This window comes from Elgaria multicarinata, chromosome 4 (assembly GCF_023053635.1).
Source record: "Elgaria multicarinata webbii isolate HBS135686 ecotype San Diego chromosome 4, rElgMul1.1.pri, whole genome shotgun sequence".
Taxonomy (NCBI): Eukaryota; Metazoa; Chordata; class Lepidosauria; order Squamata; family Anguidae; genus Elgaria; species Elgaria multicarinata.
The window spans coordinates 51,208,855-51,218,296 of NC_086174.1; positions in this window are offsets into that span (position 1 = coordinate 51,208,855).

Consider the following 9,442-nt stretch of genomic DNA (forward strand, 5'->3'; position numbering starts at 1 on the left):
ACCTTTCTAAAACCTCTGCTCTCTATATTCTATGGAGCTGAATCCCAAGACTGATAAGGCAGAGGGGAATCTAAGGAGACAAGTAGGAGCTTTGCAACCTGCTGGCCTGCTTGTATTTGCTAATCCTATCTATTAATACTAGTAATCAACAATCTGTGACTAGACAAAGACATCAGGGTCTTTTGTCGTTTACCTGGGGCGACTATGTGCACACGTTCACTTTAGTATGTGAACAATGTGTACCTGGCCTAAAGATGGATTTCAGCTTGAGAAAACTTGTGTAATAGTAAGATAAAGCACACTTACTGTGTAAAAACACAAACTGCCTATGTTAATCGTATACATACAGAAAAATAGATAGAAGCCTGCTTTAGAATGATTTTTATTTTATTTATCAATAATACACATAAACTACTCAACATAACATCTCTAAGCAGTTTAGATATTACTATTATTATTATTATTATTTATTTATTTATATAGCACCATCAATGTACATGGTGCTGTACAGATTATACACAGTAAATAGCAAGACCCTGCCGCATAGGCTTACAATCTAATAATATGTAAGCTTATTTATATAAGATATAAATATGTATAAATGCTTTGAAAAGAAATCAGGTAAAAACAAATGTTTCCTCCACCTAGAAGTCTTACCCCTACAAATCCTTTCCAGAGATTCACTTCCTTCTTCCACTTTTTTCTTTCCATAAAAATGGTTAAGGGAAAATATATATATAGCTGCACACTGTCTTTTGACTAGGAGTACTAGGCTGCTCCCTTGTGAACATTGCTGCTTTACTCATGGGCAAGTTTTTAATCTCAGCACCCATCTATAGGTGCTTCCAGATGTAGGGCTGTTGGCATTATTTGTGTTCTGCTCCCCTTGCCCTTTAACGAATATTTTCTGGTAATAAAAAAGATCAAAAGAAGTGATGGGGAAACAAAGGAAGTTTGCAAATGGAAGGCGACGATGTCTGGACCTCCCATAACTTTCCATGAATGAGGCAGAGAGATTGTTGAGCCCAATCCAGTCTACTGTACCACCCAGACAGAAGGTGCAGGTAAGCAACTGATGGGGTGAGATGGCTGCTCCTTCCATGACTGCCTGTGCTGTACTGCCCAGAGAGAGGGCAGGCAGTGGGGAGAGAGGTGCCTACAGAGGAGCAGTAGCTGAGAAGAGGTAGGAACAAAAGAAATAGTACCTTCCTTTGTTTGCATGCTTCCCCACTCCCTCTTCCAGAAAGCTGCTGAGCTCTGAGGAGGAGGTGCCGTTGGGAGGTTCCAGGGGGGTTCATGGCTGCAGGACAACTCCCCGTTTTCCCCCCTAGATTCTACTGCAATGTTCGAGCTTCTTGAAGTTCACTGAATTCCTCCTTGAAGCTTGTTTTGCTTCATTCACATTCTCAAAAGCAAGTGTCTTTTTTTCTCATTGGGAACAATGTGAATTGCTTAAAGCTCATGTCTAAAATGAATGCTCCCCCTCCAGCCCCTAGGCTAAAGTATGATAATGTGGATATTGGGAGGAAAGACACACTTGCACAAGTGCATATTTTCAGAAGTGTACACTTTCAAATGCAAATGTGGGAAGTTGCTAATTTTTTCAGAGAATTGCACTCAACATCATTTGGGGTTGCACGTGGGACATATTTGCATCTGAAACATCTTCACATCTACTGCAGAGCAGGACAAGGGAGAAAAGATTGCCATTTACTGTTTTGGTTATCAAATAATAAGAATAAGAATAAGAATAAGAAGAAGATAGAACAAGCCACTTGTGCAAAAAGATGACAGTTGATTGATAGAAAATGGAGGCAGAATATATACATGCAAAGAAAGTTAGCACCTCCTTCCAACTAATCAAGCTTTCATAGCTGGTTATCTATCAGGGTCCCTGTGATAGATGGAAGCCATTCCTTTGAACCACAGTAGATTCTTCAGGCCTGCATTGCGTGCAGTTCCTCCTGAAGTGAAGCTGGAGTATGAGGCTGTGCGTTGGATCTTATAGGCTTCCCTGCTAGGTTCCTCCCTCTCTCTCAGCTGCTGACAGGCTACATCCCTACACCCTCTCAGAAGAAGCTGTGGGGCTCCCTTTCACAGGTTCCCAAAGCATCTCAGCTTTGGAAATTAATTGCCTTCTAGTGCTCGTTAGGACCAGAAACCTCCCAGCTCATCTTGAGATAAGACTCTATGAGAAAAGGTTGACATAATTATGAGAGGTCCATCCAGGGAATAAGCCCTGCTCTTGCCAGCTGTGTACACAGCTCTCTTATCAGCATTTTGGAACTCTGTGAAGTCCATATTTCTGCTCACTAACAAACTCAAAACATACGCAATTTCTTGGCTGCCACCTTTTCCTTTCACCTCAAAGCCAGTAGCAGTGTCATAAGTTCCAGAATAGGTTTTCAGGTTCCAATCTCTCTGTGGGAGAAGTTTTTATTTCATTACTTATCTCTAATTCTATAAAACTGTATTCTAGAAAGTTGTCGGGAATACTATTTCTGGACATCTACCTTTCTTTCTCTTCGAAATTGATGGGAAAGATGTCAGCAGTGTAGTTTCTGGGAAGCCTTGTGTTTGTGTGTGGCTGCCAAAAGAATTGTATATAGAATGCAGGCAATTGGGCTATGTGGTAAAAAAAATATGAATTTCATTGCCAGACATTATTTAATCCGATGAACAGCTCCATAGAAGCATAATTATGTCACAGACAGAATATGCTTTTTGTGTAGAAAACCCTTTCTGGCACAGCATTCACACTGGTAATTTTATAGCAACCACTTTTCTGCCAATATTGGGTAAGTATAACCTTCTATAACCAAACTAATAGTATGCCTTTTGTACATGAGAGTAAACACTCCTACAAATACACAACTAATGGCATTTTACTGCAGAAGCCGAGAAGTCATTAACATTGGTAATTAATGATATGCTAATGGTCTCCTTCAACAAGCTAAATCATTCTATGAAAAGAAGCATTCAAGTCAAGATGTATTGCTATGAGCCATTCTGTCTTGTTATGCAAAGTGTCTCTCGCGGCCAGATTATTGATGATGGGAGGCGTGAAGGGATGTATGCCGGTAGGAAGAAACACTTTGCACCAAGCATCTGAAATAACCTTGAGTTGCACGTACCACAGTGGGTGCTGAAACCAGTTCTGACTGATTTGGCACCATTGCTAACAAATGAGTTGGGGCAGATTCCATCTCGGGGTTTCCATGTTGCTTTGGCTGCTAGTGTCCTTGCTTCTTTAAATGTACAGGTACTTTTTTAAATTTGTAAATAAACAGAAAGATACAAATCTCCAGTGGTCTCTTCTTTGAAGTAATTGCCCTCTGTGACAGGTTCTCTGAGGAGGTGGCCACCAAATAATATTCTGAGTACTCCCAAAACTTCTCAGGACACACCCATCTTGCTCAGAGTGGGGTTTGAGGGGGGGTTGGATGTTGGGGATTTTTACATTATTGAAATTTTTTGAATTAAACCTTTTTAAAAGTGTAGATTGAAAATTACAAAATTGTAATTTATTTGCGCAACAACACAAAATATGTACAATATATTATGAAACCAAAATAGTTATTCATAGAGTATTAAGGGCTCAATCCTATTGGATCTGCTCTCGATATTGGTAAGCCTCCCACTCTTGCAATTTAACTAGATGTACATTTTTGCCCTTCTAGCTGAGTCGTTGGGGAGGGAAGGAGGCTTGGGAGGCCTGAGGATGCGCCATAAGCCATCTCCTCTACACCCACCAGCACTCCCCCTTCCCCTTCCCACAGCTGGTGGATTCTTTCTCAGGGAGCTTGGACTCCTGGGTCTGAGGTTGGAGTGCAGTCTCCGACCTCAAATCCAGGAATCCGAAGTATCCAATGTCCCTGCCAGACTCCAAGTCCAATAGAAGGGGAATGCTGGGAGTTGTTTTGACTTTTTTCTGTCTAAACTATGCATAGGATTGCACCCTAAGTGACATATAGTTTGGTGTATAAACCGGCCTTTTATGTCATTGTGATGCAGATAAAATAGAAATTAAATAATCCAAAAAGCTACCAAAATCACTACTGCTAAAACTGAAGCATATGCACTATTTTGTCATTGGGACAACAATTAAAGATTTAGAACTACAGAAACAGCACCTGATATTGCCTTAGAAGTGGGGATTAACAGCAGTTGTCTGCAGCCTGGATGTACTATATTCATGTCATAGTAGAACACAACACTTAGTAGATGGTATTAGTTCTGCATGCACTTACGGATTTTTCTCTCTGCAGGCATTTACAAAGGCCTTAAACTTGCTGGTGCACTGCAAATAATCAATGGTCCACATGCCTTCAGGGTTGTTGTTTCTATATGTAAGATCTAATTGTAATAATATGCAAAATACAGATAATCAAGGATGCTGCGGGCTACTAGACAAGGTCACTCACATAGATTTAGCAATTTGCAATAAAGGTTGCTGTTGTCAGAAGGAAAGAGTACTTCAACATGGAAGCACATCTTTTCTTCAAAGCTTTTTGTGGAGACATGGACTACAGTGGGCACAGTCACTGTCCACCAGTTGCATAGTCCACAGAATCCTGTGCCACTATACCTGCTCATACCCATCAATTAAGATAGTTTAGCCTTTCACCTTAATAAATAATAGTTAAAATGAGAAAAATAGTACTAATGCGACCACAGAAGAAAGAATTCAGACCAAGGTGATTAAAAGGGTGAAATGCAAGTTGAGCATATCTTGCAAGGCTTTTCTTTAACAATTTTAATCAGTGTTTATGCAGTACAGGAGAATTACCTGCCCATGTGATTTTGGCTGTCTTTATGTGGGTAAAATGGGTGTTGTCCTATGTGCAGTAAAACCTATTCAGGATCTCTGCCTGTGGGACAGTTTGGGATTGCTCTACATCTATCTAGTATCTTGTTAAATTCCCACAAGGCTTGAAAAAGGTGCCAAGGCTGTATACCTTTCCCCCTAGCTTTTTGGATTGATTTGTGCAGATAATAAACGAATTGATGGAGGTCATGTACCAAAGACTTACTAGTTTGAAGTCTGCTCTGCTTCATCGATAATCTACTCTGCTTCACTTACTTCTGCCTCTCATCACCATATGTAGCTGGTCTTTGCAATAGTATCAGATTGCAGAAGAGATTAGAAACTAGGGGTTTGTGTGTGTGTGTGTGTGTGTGTGTGTAATTTGGGAACTGCTCTGCACAGAAGACTTTAGAAGTTAGCAACTGTGTGACTTGCTGATAGCACAAGTTTGAAAATACTGGAACAAAGAGACTGATTTTCTATGGTTTCTTCCTTTATTTATGCATACATTTTTATCTGACTTTGTTCTATATCGATACATCTGCAAATGTTTGTGAGTCAGAGTTTAAGTCTTTGTCTTTCCATGTTTGTGTACCTGGTATTGAACACTATTCAATTCCTAGAGTCAACTTTCACATCCATTGATTTTATAATTACAAGTGGTATTCAGGTAGGTGTAGGTGTAGGAGTGTGTGTGTGTGTGTGTGTGTGTACAACATAGCCTTCCCCATCCTGATGACCTACAGATGTATTGTGCTGCAGCTTCTATCACTCCCATCATTGTAGTTCAACACATCTGGAAAGCATCTGGTTGGGGAAGGTTGGCATAACAGCTCGGTTCTCTTTTCTCTTTTGCAATGTAGATTAAGATGACCAATAGCACATCTGGAAGCTAATCGTGATCTAATTGATTCCTATCATTTATATTCCAGTGGATTAGATGGACAAGCTGGAAAATAATAATGTATTTGAAACTCATTAAGTCAAGTTCTTCATGGCTACCCTTTCTCATCCCAAATGAAATTAGCTTCCATCCACTGCATGGAGAAATAAATAACCTAGACATAGAACACAGAATTAAATTTGGATACTTTTACCATTTTAAATGCTGCTATATTCCTGTACCATGATAGGTTCCCTTGTCACTTGTTCTGTAAGACAAGCATAATTATTTTTAAGGAATTAATTTGCGTCTCAGGAAATATGGATGCCTTACCTCAGTATCTTAACACTGAGCAGTTCCAACGTATATCTGTATGAACTAAATCTAGGTACTTGTAATTTATTCTGAAACTTTAGATCAGAACCAAATATTTTGAGGTTGAAAAGAGGGGCAGCTGTTCCATTGATGTTATTATTAGGAACTTGTAGCCCAGAATAAAGCATGTGTATAACTCAGTGAAAAATTGATCCAAAAGCCAAGATGTTCAAGCAGAGAATGTAAACATCCATGGTCCACTCTATCAAAACCTTTGTCTGCATCAGTAGAAACCATCAGAAATGGTTGGTCTTGCTTTTTGGATTCTTTCTGTCTCCATCATATACTGCTTCCTAAAGACATCCAGCCCTAATACATTTTTCAACAAATTAATAACTATCTGTCTTGTATTGCAGTTAAGTCAGCCTGTCTACAGCTGATCTCTCTCGTAAACATAAACATTTTCTTGAGATGTAAAGTCTCACTAATTGTTGCCCCTCTAAAAGTGGCTTGTAAAATCCCTTTCAAGCATAAGCCCCCATTCCTTTCATCAGGGAGTCGTAGGATGGACAGTGAGGAGGTAGGAAACAGGAACCTGTCTCAATACTGGTTTTATCTTTACTTTTAATTAGGGTGACTATATGAAAAGGAGGACAGGGCTCCTGTATCTTTAACAGTTGTATTGAAAAGGGAATTTTAGCAGGTGTCATTTGTATATATGGAGAACCTGGTGAGATTCCCTCTTCATCACAACAGTTAAAGCTGCAGGACCCCTGCCCTCTTTTAAATCTGGTCACTCTAGTATAGCTCCTGCACTTTAACTGTGGTGATGAAGAGGGAATTTCACCAGGTTCTCCATATATACAAATGAGAGCTGCTGAAATTCCCTTTTCTATGCAACTGTTAAAGATACAGGAGTCCTGTCCTCCTTTTCATATGGTCACCCTACTTTTAATGCAATTTTCAACTCATCCAAGCCTCCCCCCCACACTTGTTAGACCAGAGTGCCCTCTAGAGTCTTAAAGAATTTCCTGCAGTCCTGATTGCTATTTCCCTTCATTCAGTGCTTCCTGGTTCTTAAGATGAGCATGGGATGTAACCTGGCTCCTCACCACCCAGAATTATAAGGCTGTTCTAGGCAACTCTCCAGTCCTGCCTATGTTCCTCCCATCTGCTCTGTTCTCCCTTGTTGCAATGGCACTTGTATAGCTTAAGCATATGGGGAACACGGACACTAGGCCCCTGCACTGCTTCTGGCCAGCCATGTTTACAGTCTGGCCCCGGCAGCAGCTATGGCAGGGGCAGGGCCCTCTTGAGTCTCTCCGGCCTTTGGCAGCTGACCACCCATGCCAACCCTTGACTCCGGGTCTGTTTGCATATAGTGCAATGCAAGTATAGGGCAATTTGCAAGCATTTCCTTTTAGTCCAGTTCAGTATCCAAGTGGAAGCTAGCACTTGGTATCTTAACTTGCAACTAACCCGAACTGCCGCTTCTGGAGCAGCCAAGTCGATGCTGTTGACATTAACAGTATGTCAAGAAATACTTTTGTAAGCCGCTGTGAGAGCCTTTTTTGGCTGAATGGCGGCATAAAAATCCTTAAATAAAATAAATAAATAAATATTAATAATGTGTAATGAAGTTATACTTTAATGGATTAAAAAAAGATGTTGACTGGGTAGAGGTCACCACTGTACCACTTTTTCTTTTCTTTTTTTAAAATCACACCTATGCATTGGATGTCTGTTATACAGACTACCAAACTCTCCTAGGGTAGTTTGATCTTCTGTATGTTCTCTTTGTGATAATTTCACTGAACAAGAGTCCTGTTAAAATCTACTTTGACTATGGAAACTATCTCCTTGCAAATGCAGCAGGAGGAAAGTTGTTAGTTGATAATGATTTGGTAATTACTTTGAACATATTCACAAATGACATCAAAGAGTGTGCATTTGAACTTTTCTCATACTAATAGTTAATGTGGAATGGAATATGGAATTAAACTGAAGGTTCATTTAGTGAATGCATTATTATAAACAATATGACTTAAGCTTCATAGATGTTCTTCCCCAGCTTTGTTTTTAATACATGGAAAGAAAAAGATCTGACAAGTTCTTTCCAACACACATAAATGTGCTTTTATATAACTGATGGCATTTAGAAAGCTAACCACAATTGAAATTTGAAATAAATTTAGGCTTTGACCCTTTATGGACCCTTCTTAACCGTCATGTTTTTACATATCACTTAAAACATTACAGTATACTGTACTGAGTTTTAAGTTCAAAATATATTAGTTTTTATTACACTTATGTCTTGTGGTTCCTCTTAAGATATGAGAATCTGTTGGTGTGCATATAGTCCCACATTTATAGAGCTAAGCTTTGCATGTCTTCAGCAGTAGAACTGCATCATGTTGCTTCAGAAGATGATGATGATCATCAATTATTCTGTACCACCAATGCAAATAAAGCTATACAGAAACTACATAAACAAAAAAGAAAGATGCCATCCACTAAGTACTTTGGATGAAATGGGTGTCTGAGTATTTGGAATTAGAAAATTAGCATTAGAAAAGCTGCCTCAGAAAAGCCCTGGGTTATTTTTGATTTGCCCACCAGGCATCCAATGAAGCTAAGGGCTTCCTGTCAAATTTCCTAGGCGGGAGAGGTGTGTGCTGGTGAGATCAGACTTTTGTGCCATGTGTTTGTGCCATGCTTGTAGTGCAGTGATTTCAGAGCAAGCCCCCAGGTGATACCTGTGACTTGGGCCACAGCTAGACCCAAGGTTTATCCTGGGATCATCCAGGGTTCACTCCTGCCTGAGCACTGGATCCCCTGTGTGTCACCTAGATGAACAGGTTTGACCCCTGGACGATCCTGGGATAAACCTTAGGTCTAGCTATGGCCCTGGAAAAGAGAGCAATACTTCGGGATGTAGGACTTCTGTGAGTGCCTCTTTCACCAGCTCAAGGGGAAATCGCAGGAGGATGACCCTGGCAGGCCTGGAACGTTTCCGTGGCACACCTGGGAACCATCATCAGCCATGAGCGAGCCGCCGAGTGGAGGCGCTGCCGCTACTACAGACGCTCCTCGTCTGGCTCCAAAGGAGGCAGCAGCCGAAACAAGCAGCAACAGCATTAGCAGCAACAGCGAGAGCATCCTCTCCACTAGGCAGACCCAAGGATTCTGCCGCCCCCACCGTGGCTGCTCGCTGATCCCGCGCTCCACAGCGGCGGCTGCGATTGCTACCTCCGCTTGGCAGCAGCAGCAGCAGCCAGGGCAGAAAATCACCCGGGCTCAAAGCCGGAGCTGACGAGCGAGAAGCGCCTCCCAAAGACACCGAGCTTGCCGCGTCCAGAGCCCGCCGCCCCTCCGGTCCGGGCAGCAGGTGGAAAAGGAGGGCCCCGGTGCGCGCTTTCGGAGCCGCCGCCCAAGTG